The sequence below is a fragment of the Staurois parvus genome, unplaced genomic scaffold (genome assembly GCF_062004578.1).
Source record: "Staurois parvus isolate SC_StPar_1 unplaced genomic scaffold, SC_StPar_1.0 ptg000081l, whole genome shotgun sequence".
NCBI classification, from domain to species: domain Eukaryota; kingdom Metazoa; phylum Chordata; class Amphibia; order Anura; family Ranidae; genus Staurois; species Staurois parvus.
The window spans coordinates 9,862,883-9,880,410 of NW_028317877.1; positions in this window are offsets into that span (position 1 = coordinate 9,862,883).

Sequence of the window (17,528 nt, forward strand, 5' to 3'; positions counted from 1 at the left end):
GTTTAAGCAACAGCTAATCTTAGCAGTTTTGATTATGAAGTAAAATCCGAATGTGTGAGCAGGAGAACTCTATATATTTTATACCTTTCACCTGAGGAATATTTCTGAAATTTAAAATATAGAAGATGCAGACAGCTTGGTTTCAGCTGAAAGCTGTTGTAAGTTAGCATATTCAAAAATTTGCAGGATTTTAAACTTCTTGAGAACTCTATGAACCAATGGTATTGTAGGGTATACATCCCAATGGGTATGTTAACTTCCATATTGTAACTTGCAACTATGAAAGCCAAAATCCAAAGTCACAGGGTATAGAAAAAAGCCACCAAAAAGCACTGTACCAAGGAGCATCTCTTCCTAAATTCTTTGACAGCATTTTGTTTAAAATGATTTAAAAGAATCAGAAAGAGTGTTTAGAAAATAAAACACATTTAGCTATGCAAAGCAATAGTCCTGCTTCCATCCCAAATATGTTTCAAATCACTTAACCAATGAAAAAGAATATGAGTATTCACAGTTTAAAGACCAAACAAAAAGCACTCAGTAAAATCCCAACATATAAGAAAGTGCTTTCATTTGACTTATCTGCAGACATAAAAATCACAAGGATAAAAGCAAATTTCCACTTGATCACTCCGGTCTACCAAAAATAACTCTTGGAAATAATATTGCTATCTAACCCTAAACATTGTTCATAATTGTCAAACCAAGAACCTTGATGATTTTTATGTTGATTCCTAGGTTTCATGAGAAACGTTTTAATGAAATTGAGCTTTCTCCAAGTAACTTCATGAATGTTCTATCCAAGTAAGTCTGGTCACACAATACCCCAAACAGAAGAGCACACTTCCAATACGTCATCACAGAAAAGTGCTCCGTTTGGAGTTTTGCGCGCTAATATGTCTGAAATGGCTGTTAGGGAAAGGCATTGTGGCTGTGGTTGCAGATAATCTGCTTCTCACCTAGGTCAAACAAGGTGACACTTACATGTTAAAAAACAAGGTTTTAAAGCCGAGATTTTTCTAATAAGGTACAGTGCTCTGCTTTGACTGAGTTGAAAGCATTGAAAGTAGAGGACTGGCCACTCTGATGCTCCTCATTTCATCTGGAAGGTTTAACCCAGTTCCCACATTGCCCAAAACAGGAAGCACTTTCTCACCAGCAATGGAACACAAGATAGTGCTTTGTTTTGGGTCATGTAAATAGGGACAAAAGTATCCAAGATCTTCTCTTATCTGAAAAAAAATGATTTTGATTAGAAAGTATGAAGTGAGGCTTACCTCATGGTTGAGAACAGCAATGGTTTTGAGTTATCTTCAGGTCTTCTTTAAACACTTACTTCTCTCTAACTTCCAGGCCTTTATAAGCAAGGGGGAATACTCCATTATCCAATGAATACCCAGGTAAGTTTTCTTTTGTGTTGCAGAGGGAGGACATTCCAGTGGGTCAAATGTAAATAGGGCCTTGCCTCTCAAAGCCACAGGTGGTACCAGTTGCAATCTCAGCATAACAATAGGGCGTTTTTGGTAATGTAAACTCTATTCAGAGGTTTAAGCAACAGCTAATCTTAGCAGTTTTGATTATGAAGTAAAATCGGAATGTGTGAGCAGGAGAACTCTATATATTTTATACCTTTCACCTGAGGAATATTTCTGAAATTTAAAATATAGAAGATGCAGACAGCTTGGTTTCAGCTGAAAGCTGTTGTAAGTTAGCATATTCAAAAATTTGCAGGATTTTAAACTTCTTGAGAACTCTATGAACCAATGGTATTGTAGGGTATACATCCCAATGGGTATGTTAACTTCCATATTGTAACTTGCAACTATGAAAGCCAAAATCCAAAGTCACAGGGTATAGAAAAAAGCCACCAAAAAGCACTGTACCAAGGAGCATCTCTTCCTAAATTCTTTGACAGCATTTTGTTTAAAATGATTTAAAAGAATCAGAAAGAGTGTTTAGAAAATAAAACACATTTAGCTATGCAAAGCAATAGTCCTGCTTCCATCCCAAATATGTTTCAAATCACTTAACCAATGAAAAAGAATATGAGTATTCACAGTTTAAAGACCAAACAAAAAGCACTCAGTAAAATCCCAACATATAAGAAAGTGCTTTCATTTGACTTATCTGCAGACATAAAAATCACAAGGATAAAAGCAAATTTCCACTTGATCACTCCGGTCTACCAAAAATAACTCTTGGAAATAATATTGCTATCTAACCCTAAACATAGTTCATAATTGTCAAACCAAGAACCTTGATGATTTTTATGTTGATTCCTAGGTTTCATGAGAAACGTTTTAATGAAATTGAGCTTTCTCCAAGTAACTTCATGAATGTTCTATCCAAGTAAGTCTGGTCACACAATACCCCAAACAGAAGAGCACACTTCCAATACGTCATCACAGAAAAGTGCTCCGTTTGGAGTTTTGCGCGCTAATATGTCTGAAATGGCTGTTAGGGAAAGGCATTGTGGCTGTGGTTGCAGATAATCTGCTTCTCACCTTGGTCAAACAAGGTGACACTTACATGTTAAAAAACAAGGTTTTAAAGCCGAGATTTTTCTAATAAGGTACAGTGCTCTGCTTTGACTGAGTTGAAAGCATTGAAAGTAGAGGACTGGCCACTCTGATGCTCCTCATTTCATCTGGAAGGTTTAACCCAGTTCCCACATTGCCCAAAACAGGAAGCACTTTCTCACCAGCAATGGAACACAAGATAGTGCTTTGTTTTGGGTCATGTAAATAGGGACAAAAGTATCCAAGATCTTCTCTTATCTGAAAAAAAATGATTTTGATTAGAAAGTATGAAGTGAGGCTTACCTCATGGTTGAAAACAGCGATGGTTTTGAGTTATCTTCTGGTCTTCTTTAAACACTTACTTCTCTCTAACTTCCAGGCCTTTATAAGCAAGGGGGAATACTCCATTATCCAATGAATACCCAGGTAAGTTTTCTTTTGTGTTGCAGAGGGAGGACATTCCAGTGGGTCAAATGTAAATAGGGCCTTGCCTCTCAAAGCCACAGGTGGTACCAGTTGCAATCTCAGCATAACAATAGGGCGTTTTTGGTAATGTAAACTCTATTCAGAGGTTTAAGCAACAGCTAATCTTAGCAGTTTTGATTATGAAGTAAAATCCGAATGTGTGAGCAGGAGAACTCTATATATTTTATACCTTTCACCTGAGGAATATTTCTGAAATTTAAAATATAGAAGATGCAGACAGCTTGGTTTCAGCTGAAAGCTGTTGTAAGTTAGCATATTCAAAAATTTGCAGGATTTTAAACTTCTTGAGAACTCTATGAACCAATGGTATTGTAGGTTATACATCCCAATGGGTATGTTAACTTCCATATTGTAACTTGCAACTATGAAAGCCAAAATCCAAAGTCACAGGGTATAGAAAAAAGCCACCAAAAAGCACTGTACCAAGGAGCATCTCTTCCTAAATTCTTTGACAGCATTTTGTTTAAAATGATTTAAAAGAATCAGAAAGAGTGTTTAGAAAATAAAACACATTTAGCTATGCAAAGCAATAGTCCTGCTTCCATCCCAAATATGTTTCAAATCACTTAACCAATGAAAAAGAATATGAGTATTCACAGTTTAAAGACCAAACAAAAAGCACTCAGTGAAATCCCAACATATAAGAAAGTGCTTTCATTTGACTTATCTGCAGACATAAAAATCACAAGGATAAAAGCAAATTTCCACTTGATCACTCCGGTCTACCAAAAATAACTCTTGGAAATAATATTGCTATCTAACCCTAAACATAGTTCACAATTGTCAAACCAAGAACCTTGATGATTTTCATGTTGATTCCTAGGTTTCATGAGAAACGTTTTAATGAAATTGAGCTTTCTCCAAGTAACTTCATGAATGTTCTATCCAAGTAAGTCTGGTCACACAATACCCCAAACAGAAGAGCACACTTCCAATACGTCATCACAGAAAAGTGCTCCGTTTGGAGTTTTGCGCGCTAATATGTCTGAAATGGCTGTTAGGGAAAGGCATTGTGGCTGTGGTTGCAGATAATCTGCTTCTCACCTTGGTCAAACAAGGTGACACTTACATGTTAAAAAACAAGGTTTTAAAGCCGAGATTTTTCTAATAAGGTACAGTGCTCTGCTTTGACTGAGTTGAAAGCATTGAAAGTAGAGGACTGGCCACTCTGATGCTCCTCATTTCATCTGGAAGGTTTAACCCAGTTCCCACATTGCCCAAAACAGGAAGCACTTTCTCACCAGCAATGGAACACAAGATAGTGCTTTGTTTTGGGTCATGTAAATAGGGACAAAAGTATCCAAGATCTTCTCTTATCTGAAAAAAAATGATTTTGATTAGAAAGTATGAAGTGAGGTTTACCTCATGGTTGAGAACAGCAATGGTTTTGAGTTATCTTCAGGTCTTCTTTAAACACTTACTTCTCTCTAACTTCCAGGCCTTTATAAGCAAGGGGGAATACTCCATTATCCAATGAATACCCAGGTAAGTTTTCTTTTGTGTTGCAGAGGGAGGACATTCCAGTGGGTCAAATGTAAATAGGGCCTTGCCTCTCAAAGCCACAGGTGGTACCAGTTGCAATCTCAGCATAACAATAGGGCGTTTTTGGTAATGTAAACTCTATTCAGAGGTTTAAGCAACAGCTAATCTTAGCAGTTTTGATTATGAAGTAAAATCCGAATGTGTGAGCAGGAGAACTCTATCTATTTTATACCTTTCACCTGAGGAATATTTCTGAAATTTAAAATATAGAAGATGCAGACAGCTTGGTTTCAGCTGAAAGCTGTTGTAAGTTAGCATATTCAAAAATTTGCAGGATTTTAAACTTCTTGAGAACTCTATGAACCAATGGTATTGTAGGGTATACATCCCAATGGGTATGTTAACTTTCATATTGTAACTTGCAACTATGAAAGCCAAAATCCAAAGTCACAGGGTATAGAAAAAAGCCACCAAAAAGCACTGTACCAAGGAGCATCTCTTCCTAAATTCTTTGACAGCATTTTGTTTAAAATGATTTAAAAGAATCAGAAAGAGTGTTTAGAAAATAAAACACATTTAGCTATGCAAAGCAATAGTCCTGCTTCCTCCCCAAATATGTTTCAAATCACTTAACCAATGAAAAAGAATATGAGTATTCACAGTTTAAAGACCAACCAAACAAAAAGCACTCAGTGAAATCCCAACATATAAGAAAGTGCTTTCATTTGACTTATCTGCAGACATAAAAATCACAAGGATAAAAGCAAATTTCCACTTGATCACTCCGGTCTACCAAAAATAACTCTTGGAAATAATATTGCTATCTAACCCTAAACATAGTTCATAATTGTCAAACCAAGAACCTTGATGATTTTTATGTTGATTCCTAGGTTTCATGAGAAACGTTTTAATGAAATTGAGCTTTCTCCAAGTAACTTCATGAATGTTCTATCCAAGTAAGTCTGGTCACACAATACCCCAAACAGAAGAGCACACTTCCAATACGTCATCACAGAAAAGTGCTCCGTTTGGAGTTTTGCGCGCTAATATGTCTGAAATGGCTGTTAGGGAAAGGCATTGTGGCTGTGGTTGCAGATAATCTGCTTCTCACCTTGGTCAAACAAGGTGACACTTACATGTTAAAAAACAAGGTTTTAAAGCCGAGATTTTTCTAATAAGGTACAGTGCTCTGCTTTGACTGAGTTGAAAGCATTGAAAGTAGAGGACTGGCCACTCTGATGCTCCTCATTTCATCTGGAAGGTTTAACCCAGTTCCCACATTGCCCAAAACAGGAAGCACTTTCTCACCAGCAATGGAACACAAGATAGTGCTTTGTTTTGGGTCATGTAAATAGGGACAAAAGTATCCAAGATCTTCTCTTATCTGAAAAAAAATGATTTTGATTAGAAAGTATGAAGTGAGGCTTACCTCATGGTTGAAAACAGCGATGGTTTTGAGTTATCTTCTGGTCTTCTTTAAACACTTACTTCTCTCTAACTTCCAGGCCTTTATAAGCAAGGGGGAATACTCCATTATCCAATGAATACCCAGGTAAGTTTTCTTTTGTGTTGCAGAGGGAGGACATTCCAGTGGGTCAAATGTAAATAGGGCCTTGCCTCTCAAAGCCACAGGTGGTACCAGTTGCAATCTCAGCATAACAATAGGGCGTTTTTGGTAATGTAAACTCTATTCAGAGGTTTAAGCAACAGCTAATCTTAGCAGTTTTGATTATGAAGTAAAATCCGAATGTGTGAGCAGGAGAACTCTATATATTTTATACCTTTCACCTGAGGAATATTTCTGAAATTTAAAATATAGAAGATGCAGACAGCTTGGTTTCAGCTGAAAGCTGTTGTAAGTTAGCATATTCAAAAATTTGCAGGATTTGAAACTTCTTGAGAACTCTATGAACCAATGGTATTGTAGGTTATACATCCCAATGGGTATGTTAACTTCCATATTGTAACTTGCAACTATGAAAGCCAAAATCCAAAGTCACAGGGTACAGAAAAAAGCCACCAAAAAGCACTGTACCAATGAGCATCTCTTCCTAAATTCTTTGACAGCATTTTGTTTAAAATGATTTAAAAGAATCAGAAAGAGTGTTTAGAAAATAAAACACATTTAGCTATGCAAAGCAATAGTCCTGCTTCCATCCCAAATATGTTTCAAATCACTTAACCAATGAAAAAGAATATGAGTATTCACAGTTTAAAGACCAACCAAACAAAAAGCACTCAGTGAAATCCCAACATATAAGAAAGTGCTTTCATTTGACTTATCTGCAGACATAAAAATCACAAGGATAAAAGCAAATTTCCACTTGATCACTCCGGTCTACCAAAAATAACTCTTGGAAATAATATTGCTATCTAACCCTAAACATAGTTCACAATTGTCAAACCAAGAACCTTGATGATTTTCATGTTGATTCCTAGGTTTCATGAGAAACGTTTTAATGAAATTGAGCTTTCTCCAAGTAACTTCATGAATGTTCTATCCAAGTAAGTCTGGTCACACAATACCCCAAACAGAAGAGCACACTTCCAATACGTCATCACAGAAAAGTGCTCCGTTTGGAGTTTTGCACGCTAATATGTCTGAAATGGCTGTTAGGGAAAGACATTGTGGCTGTGGTTGCAGATAATCTGCTTCTCACCTTGGTCAAACAAGGTGACACTTACATGTTAAAAAACAAGGTTTTAAAGCCGAGATTTTTCTAATAAGGTACAGTGCTCTGCTTTGACTGAGTTGAAAGCATTGAAAGTAGAGGACTGGCCACTCTGATGCTCCTCATTTCATCTGGAAGGTTTAACCCAGTTCCCACATTGCCCAAAACAGGAAGCACTTTCTCACCAGCAATGGAACACAAGATAGTGCTTTGTTTTGGGTCATGTAAATAGGGACAAAAGTATCCAAGATCTTCTCTTATCTGAAAAAAAATGATTTTGATTAGAAAGTATGAAGTGAGGCTTACCTCATGGTTGAGAACAGCAATGGTTTTGAGTTATCTTCAGGTCTTCTTTAAACACTTACTTCTCTCTAACTTCCAGGCCTTTATAAGCAAGGGGGAATACTCCATTATCCAATGAATACCCAGGTAAGTTTTCTTTTGTGTTGCAGAGGGAGGACATTCCAGTGGGTCAAATGTAAATAGGGCCTTGCCTCTCAAAGCCACAGGTGGTACCAGTTGCAATCTCAGCATAACAATAGGGCGTTTTTGGTAATGTAAACTCTATTCAGAGGTTTAAGCAACAGCTAATCTTAGCAGTTTTGATTATGAAGTAAAATCGGAATGTGTGAGCAGGAGAACTCTATATATTTTATACCTTTCACCTGAGGAATATTTCTGAAATTTAAAATATAGAAGATGCAGACAGCTTGGTTTCAGCTAAAAGCTGTTGTAAGTTAGCATATTCAAAAATTTGCAGGATTTTAAACTTCTTGAGAACTCTATGAACCAATGGTATTGTAGGGTATACATCCCAATGGGTATGTTAACTTCCATATTGTAACTTGCAACTATGAAAGCCAAAATCCAAAGTCACAGGGTATAGAAAAAAGCCACCAAAAAGCACTGTACCAAGGAGCATCTCTTCCTAAATTCTTTGACAGCATTTTGTTTAAAATGATTTAAAAGAATCAGAAAGAGTGTTTAGAAAATAAAACACATTTAGCTATGCAAAGCAATAGTCCTGCTTCCATCCCAAATATGTTTCAAATCACTTAACCAATGAAAAAGAATATGAGTATTCACAGTTTAAAGACCAACCAAACAAAAAGCACTCAGTGAAATCCCAACATATAAGAAAGTGCTTTCATTTGACTTATCTGCAGACATAAAAATCACAAGGATAAAAGCAAATTTCCACTTGATCACTCCGGTCTACCAAAAATAACTCTTGGAAATAATATTGCTATCTAACCCTAAACATAGTTCACAATTGTCAAACCAAGAACCTTGATGATTTTCATGTTGATTCCTAGGTTTCATGAGAAACGTTTTAATGAAATTGAGCTTTCTCCAAGTAACTTCATGAATGTTCTATCCAAGTAAGTCTGGTCACACAATACCCCAAACAGAAGAGCACACTTCCAATACGTCATCACAGAAAAGTGCTCCGTTTGGAGTTTTGCGCGCTAATATGTCTGAAATGGCTGTTAGGGAAAGGCATTGTGGTTGTGGTTGCAGATAATCTGCTTCTCACCTTGGTCAAACAAGGTGACACTTACATGTTAAAAAACAAGGTTTTAAAGCCGAGATTTTTCTAATAAGGTACAGTGCTCTGCTTTGACTGAGTTGAAAGCATTGAAAGTAGAGGACTGGCCACTCTGATGCTCCTCATTTCATCTGGAAGGTTTAACCCAGTTCCCACATTGCCCAAAACAGGAAGCACTTTCTCACCAGCAATGGAACACAAGATAGTGCTTTGTTTTGGGTCATGTAAATAGGGACAAAAGTATCCAAGATCTTCTCTTATCTGAAAAAAAATGATTTTGATTAGAAAGTATGAAGTGAGGCTTACCTCATGGTTGAGAACAGCAATGGTTTTGAGTTATCTTCAGGTCTTCTTTAAACACTTACTTCTCTCTAACTTCCAGGCCTTTATAAGCAAGGGGGAATACTCCATTATCCAATGAATACCCAGGTAAGTTTTCTTTTGTGTTGCAGAGGGAGGACATTCCAGTGGGTCAAATGTAAATAGGGCCTTGCCTCTCAAAGCCACAGGTGGTACCAGTTGCAATCTCAGCATAACAATAGGGCGTTTTTGGTAATGTAAACTCTATTCAGAGGTTTAAGCAACAGCTAATCTTAGCAGTTTTGATTATGAAGTAAAATCGGAATGTGTGAGCAGGAGAACTCTATATATTTTATACCTTTCACCTGAGGAATATTTCTGAAATTTAAAATATAGAAGATGCAGACAGCTTGGTTTCAGCTAAAAGCTGTTGTAAGTTAGCATATTCAAAAATTTGCAGGATTTTAAACTTCTTGAGAACTCTATGAACCAATGGTATTGTAGGGTATACATCCCAATGGGTATGTTAACTTCCATATTGTAACTTGCAACTATGAAAGCCAAAATCCAAAGTCACAGGGTATAGAAAAAAGCCACCAAAAAGCACTGTACCAAGGAGCATCTCTTCCTAAATTCTTTGACAGCATTTTGTTTAAAATGATTTAAAAGAATCAGAAAGAGTGTTTAGAAAATAAAACACATTTAGCTATGCAAAGCAATAGTCCTGCTTCCATCCCAAATATGTTTCAAATCACTTAACCAATGAAAAAGAATATGAGTATTCACAGTTTAAAGACCAACCAAACAAAAAGCACTCAGTGAAATCCCAACATATAAGAAAGTGCTTTCATTTGACTTATCTGCAGACATAAAAATCACAAGGATAAAAGCAAATTTCCACTTGATCACTCCGGTCTACCAAAAATAACTCTTGGAAATAATATTGCTATCTAACCCTAAACATAGTTCACAATTGTCAAACCAAGAACCTTGATGATTTTCATGTTGATTCCTAGGTTTCATGAGAAACGTTTTAATGAAATTGAGCTTTCTCCAAGTAACTTCATGAATGTTCTATCCAAGTAAGTCTGGTCACACAATACCCCAAACAGAAGAGCACACTTCCAATACGTCATCACAGAAAAGTGCTCCGTTTGGAGTTTTGCGCGCTAATATGTCTGAAATGGCTGTTAGGGAAAGGCATTGTGGTTGTGGTTGCAGATAATCTGCTTCTCACCTTGGTCAAACAAGGTGACACTTACATGTTAAAAAACAAGGTTTTAAAGCCGAGATTTTTCTAATAAGGTACAGTGCTCTGCTTTGACTGAGTTGAAAGCATTGAAAGTAGAGGACTGGCCACTCTGATGCTCCTCATTTCATCTGGAAGGTTTAACCCAGTTCCCACATTGCCCAAAACAGGAAGCACTTTCTCACCAGCAATGGAACACAAGATAGTGCTTTGTTTTGGGTCATGTAAATAGGGACAAAAGTATCCAAGATCTTCTCTTATCTGAAAAAAAATGATTTTGATTAGAAAGTATGAAGTGAGGCTTACCTCATGGTTGAAAACAGCGATGGTTTTGAGTTATCTTCTGGTCTTCTTTAAACACTTACTTCTCTCTAACTTCCAGGCCTTTATAAGCAAGGGGGAATACTCCATTATCCAATGAATACCCAGGTAAGTTTTCTTTTGTGTTGCAGAGGGAGGACATTCCAGTGGGTCAAATGTAAATAGGGCCTTGCCTCTCAAAGCCACAGGTGGTACCAGTTGCAATCTCAGCATAACAATAGGGCGTTTTTGGTAATGTAAACTCTATTCAGAGGTTTAAGCAACAGCTAATCTTAGCAGTTTTGATTATGAAGTAAAATCCGAATGTGTGAGCAGGAGAACTCTATATATTTTATACCTTTCACCTGAGGAATATTTCTGAAATTTAAAATATAGAAGATGCAGACAGCTTGGTTTCAGCTGAAAGCTGTTGTAAGTTAGCATATTCAAAAATTTGCAGGATTTTAAACTTCTTGAGAACTCTATGAACCAATGGTATTGTAGGTTATACATCCCAATGGGTATGTTAACTTCCATATTGTAACTTGCAACTATGAAAGCCAAAATCCAAAGTCACAGGGTATAGAAAAAAGCCACCAAAAAGCACTGTACCAAGGAGCATCTCTTCCTAAATTCTTTGACAGCATTTTGTTTAAAATGATTTAAAAGAATCAGAAAGAGTGTTTAGAAAATAAAACACATTTAGCTATGCAAAGCAATAGTCCTGCTTCCATCCCAAATATGTTTCAAATCACTTAACCAATGAAAAAGAATATGAGTATTCACAGTTTAAAGACCAAACAAAAAGCACTCAGTGAAATCCCAACATATAAGAAAGTGCTTTCATTTGACTTATCTGCAGACATAAAAATCACAAGGATAAAAGCAAATTTCCACTTGATCACTCCGGTCTACCAAAAATAACTCTTGGAAATAATATTGCTATCTAACCCTAAACATAGTTCACAATTGTCAAACCAAGAACCTTGATGATTTTCATGTTGATTCCTAGGTTTCATGAGAAACGTTTTAATGAAATTGAGCTTTCTCCAAGTAACTTCATGAATGTTCTATCCAAGTAAGTCTGGTCACACAATACCCCAAACAGAAGAGCACACTTCCAATACGTCATCACAGAAAAGTGCTCCGTTTGGAGTTTTGCGCGCTAATATGTCTGAAATGGCTGTTAGGGAAAGGCATTGTGGCTGTGGTTGCAGATAATCTGCTTCTCACCTTGGTCAAACAAGGTGACACTTACATGTTAAAAAACAAGGTTTTAAAGCCGAGATTTTTCTAATAAGGTACAGTGCTCTGCTTTGACTGAGTTGAAAGCATTGAAAGTAGAGGACTGGCCACTCTGATGCTCCTCATTTCATCTGGAAGGTTTAACCCAGTTCCCACATTGCCCAAAACAGGAAGCACTTTCTCACCAGCAATGGAACACAAGATAGTGCTTTGTTTTGGGTCATGTAAATAGGGACAAAAGTATCCAAGATCTTCTCTTATCTGAAAAAAAATGATTTTGATTAGAAAGTATGAAGTGAGGTTTACCTCATGGTTGAGAACAGCAATGGTTTTGAGTTATCTTCAGGTCTTCTTTAAACACTTACTTCTCTCTAACTTCCAGGCCTTTATAAGCAAGGGGGAATACTCCATTATCCAATGAATACCCAGGTAAGTTTTCTTTTGTGTTGCAGAGGGAGGACATTCCAGTGGGTCAAATGTAAATAGGGCCTTGCCTCTCAAAGCCACAGGTGGTACCAGTTGCAATCTCAGCATAACAATAGGGCGTTTTTGGTAATGTAAACTCTATTCAGAGGTTTAAGCAACAGCTAATCTTAGCAGTTTTGATTATGAAGTAAAATCCGAATGTGTGAGCAGGAGAACTCTATCTATTTTATACCTTTCACCTGAGGAATATTTCTGAAATTTAAAATATAGAAGATGCAGACAGCTTGGTTTCAGCTGAAAGCTGTTGTAAGTTAGCATATTCAAAAATTTGCAGGATTTTAAACTTCTTGAGAACTCTATGAACCAATGGTATTGTAGGGTATACATCCCAATGGGTATGTTAACTTTCATATTGTAACTTGCAACTATGAAAGCCAAAATCCAAAGTCACAGGGTATAGAAAAAAGCCACCAAAAAGCACTGTACCAAGGAGCATCTCTTCCTAAATTCTTTGACAGCATTTTGTTTAAAATGATTTAAAAGAATCAGAAAGAGTGTTTAGAAAATAAAACACATTTAGCTATGCAAAGCAATAGTCCTGCTTCCTCCCCAAATATGTTTCAAATCACTTAACCAATGAAAAAGAATATGAGTATTCACAGTTTAAAGACCAACCAAACAAAAAGCACTCAGTGAAATCCCAACATATAAGAAAGTGCTTTCATTTGACTTATCTGCAGACATAAAAATCACAAGGATAAAAGCAAATTTCCACTTGATCACTCCGGTCTACCAAAAATAACTCTTGGAAATAATATTGCTATCTAACCCTAAACATAGTTCATAATTGTCAAACCAAGAACCTTGATGATTTTTATGTTGATTCCTAGGTTTCATGAGAAACGTTTTAATGAAATTGAGCTTTCTCCAAGTAACTTCATGAATGTTCTATCCAAGTAAGTCTGGTCACACAATACCCCAAACAGAAGAGCACACTTCCAATACGTCATCACAGAAAAGTGCTCCGTTTGGAGTTTTGCGCGCTAATATGTCTGAAATGGCTGTTAGGGAAAGGCATTGTGGCTGTGGTTGCAGATAATCTGCTTCTCACCTTGGTCAAACAAGGTGACACTTACATGTTAAAAAACAAGGTTTTAAAGCCGAGATTTTTCTAATAAGGTACAGTGCTCTGCTTTGACTGAGTTGAAAGCATTGAAAGTAGAGGACTGGCCACTCTGATGCTCCTCATTTCATCTGGAAGGTTTAACCCAGTTCCCACATTGCCCAAAACAGGAAGCACTTTCTCACCAGCAATGGAACACAAGATAGTGCTTTGTTTTGGGTCATGTAAATAGGGACAAAAGTATCCAAGATCTTCTCTTATCTGAAAAAAAATGATTTTGATTAGAAAGTATGAAGTGAGGCTTACCTCATGGTTGAAAACAGCGATGGTTTTGAGTTATCTTCTGGTCTTCTTTAAACACTTACTTCTCTCTAACTTCCAGGCCTTTATAAGCAAGGGGGAATACTCCATTATCCAATGAATACCCAGGTAAGTTTTCTTTTGTGTTGCAGAGGGAGGACATTCCAGTGGGTCAAATGTAAATAGGGCCTTGCCTCTCAAAGCCACAGGTGGTACCAGTTGCAATCTCAGCATAACAATAGGGCGTTTTTGGTAATGTAAACTCTATTCAGAGGTTTAAGCAACAGCTAATCTTAGCAGTTTTGATTATGAAGTAAAATCCGAATGTGTGAGCAGGAGAACTCTATATATTTTATACCTTTCACCTGAGGAATATTTCTGAAATTTAAAATATAGAAGATGCAGACAGCTTGGTTTCAGCTGAAAGCTGTTGTAAGTTAGCATATTCAAAAATTTGCAGGATTTGAAACTTCTTGAGAACTCTATGAACCAATGGTATTGTAGGTTATACATCCCAATGGGTATGTTAACTTCCATATTGTAACTTGCAACTATGAAAGCCAAAATCCAAAGTCACAGGGTACAGAAAAAAGCCACCAAAAAGCACTGTACCAATGAGCATCTCTTCCTAAATTCTTTGACAGCATTTTGTTTAAAATGATTTAAAAGAATCAGAAAGAGTGTTTAGAAAATAAAACACATTTAGCTATGCAAAGCAATAGTCCTGCTTCCATCCCAAATATGTTTCAAATCACTTAACCAATGAAAAAGAATATGAGTATTCACAGTTTAAAGACCAACCAAACAAAAAGCACTCAGTGAAATCCCAACATATAAGAAAGTGCTTTCATTTGACTTATCTGCAGACATAAAAATCACAAGGATAAAAGCAAATTTCCACTTGATCACTCCGGTCTACCAAAAATAACTCTTGGAAATAATATTGCTATCTAACCCTAAACATAGTTCACAATTGTCAAACCAAGAACCTTGATGATTTTCATGTTGATTCCTAGGTTTCATGAGAAACGTTTTAATGAAATTGAGCTTTCTCCAAGTAACTTCATGAATGTTCTATCCAAGTAAGTCTGGTCACACAATACCCCAAACAGAAGAGCACACTTCCAATACGTCATCACAGAAAAGTGCTCCGTTTGGAGTTTTGCACGCTAATATGTCTGAAATGGCTGTTAGGGAAAGACATTGTGGCTGTGGTTGCAGATAATCTGCTTCTCACCTTGGTCAAACAAGGTGACACTTACATGTTAAAAAACAAGGTTTTAAAGCCGAGATTTTTCTAATAAGGTACAGTGCTCTGCTTTGACTGAGTTGAAAGCATTGAAAGTAGAGGACTGGCCACTCTGATGCTCCTCATTTCATCTGGAAGGTTTAACCCAGTTCCCACATTGCCCAAAACAGGAAGCACTTTCTCACCAGCAATGGAACACAAGATAGTGCTTTGTTTTGGGTCATGTAAATAGGGACAAAAGTATCCAAGATCTTCTCTTATCTGAAAAAAAATGATTTTGATTAGAAAGTATGAAGTGAGGCTTACCTCATGGTTGAGAACAGCAATGGTTTTGAGTTATCTTCAGGTCTTCTTTAAACACTTACTTCTCTCTAACTTCCAGGCCTTTATAAGCAAGGGGGAATACTCCATTATCCAATGAATACCCAGGTAAGTTTTCTTTTGTGTTGCAGAGGGAGGACATTCCAGTGGGTCAAATGTAAATAGGGCCTTGCCTCTCAAAGCCACAGGTGGTACCAGTTGCAATCTCAGCATAACAATAGGGCGTTTTTGGTAATGTAAACTCTATTCAGAGGTTTAAGCAACAGCTAATCTTAGCAGTTTTGATTATGAAGTAAAATCGGAATGTGTGAGCAGGAGAACTCTATATATTTTATACCTTTCACCTGAGGAATATTTCTGAAATTTAAAATATAGAAGATGCAGACAGCTTGGTTTCAGCTAAAAGCTGTTGTAAGTTAGCATATTCAAAAATTTGCAGGATTTTAAACTTCTTGAGAACTCTATGAACCAATGGTATTGTAGGGTATACATCCCAATGGGTATGTTAACTTCCATATTGTAACTTGCAACTATGAAAGCCAAAATCCAAAGTCACAGGGTATAGAAAAAAGCCACCAAAAAGCACTGTACCAAGGAGCATCTCTTCCTAAATTCTTTGACAGCATTTTGTTTAAAATGATTTAAAAGAATCAGAAAGAGTGTTTAGAAAATAAAACACATTTAGCTATGCAAAGCAATAGTCCTGCTTCCATCCCAAATATGTTTCAAATCACTTAACCAATGAAAAAGAATATGAGTATTCACAGTTTAAAGACCAACCAAACAAAAAGCACTCAGTGAAATCCCAACATATAAGAAAGTGCTTTCATTTGACTTATCTGCAGACATAAAAATCACAAGGATAAAAGCAAATTTCCACTTGATCACTCCGGTCTACCAAAAATAACTCTTGGAAATAATATTGCTATCTAACCCTAAACATAGTTCACAATTGTCAAACCAAGAACCTTGATGATTTTCATGTTGATTCCTAGGTTTCATGAGAAACGTTTTAATGAAATTGAGCTTTCTCCAAGTAACTTCATGAATGTTCTATCCAAGTAAGTCTGGTCACACAATACCCCAAACAGAAGAGCACACTTCCAATACGTCATCACAGAAAAGTGCTCCGTTTGGAGTTTTGCGCGCTAATATGTCTGAAATGGCTGTTAGGGAAAGGCATTGTGGTTGTGGTTGCAGATAATCTGCTTCTCACCTTGGTCAAACAAGGTGACACTTACATGTTAAAAAACAAGGTTTTAAAGCCGAGATTTTTCTAATAAGGTACAGTGCTCTGCTTTGACTGAGTTGAAAGCATTGAAAGTAGAGGACTGGCCACTCTGATGCTCCTCATTTCATCTGGAAGGTTTAACCCAGTTCCCACATTGCCCAAAACAGGAAGCACTTTCTCACCAGCAATGGAACACAAGATAGTGCTTTGTTTTGGGTCATGTAAATAGGGACAAAAGTATCCAAGATCTTCTCTTATCTGAAAAAAAATGATTTTGATTAGAAAGTATGAAGTGAGGCTTACCTCATGGTTGAGAACAGCAATGGTTTTGAGTTATCTTCAGGTCTTCTTTAAACACTTACTTCTCTCTAACTTCCAGGCCTTTATAAGCAAGGGGGAATACTCCATTATCCAATGAATACCCAGGTAAGTTTTCTTTTGTGTTGCAGAGGGAGGACATTCCAGTGGGTCAAATGTAAATAGGGCCTTGCCTCTCAAAGCCACAGGTGGTACCAGTTGCAATCTCAGCATAACAATAGGGCGTTTTTGGTAATGTAAACTCTATTCAGAGGTTTAAGCAACAGCTAATCTTAGCAGTTTTGATTATGAAGTAAAATCGGAATGTGTGAGCAGGAGAACTCTATATATTTTATACCTTTCACCTGAGGAATATTTCTGAAATTTAAAATATAGAAGATGCAGACAGCTTGGTTTCAGCTAAAAGCTGTTGTAAGTTAGCATATTCAAAAATTTGCAGGATTTTAAACTTCTTGAGAACTCTATGAACCAATGGTATTGTAGGGTATACATCCCAATGGGTATGTTAACTTCCATATTGTAACTTGCAACTATGAAAGCCAAAATCCAAAGTCACAGGGTATAGAAAAAAGCCACCAAAAAGCACTGTACCAAGGAGCATCTCTTCCTAAATTCTTTGACAGCATTTTGTTTAAAATGATTTAAAAGAATCAGAAAGAGTGTTTAGAAAATAAAACACATTTAGCTATGCAAAGCAATAGTCCTGCTTCCATCCCAAATATGTTTCAAATCACTTAACCAATGAAAAAGAATATGAG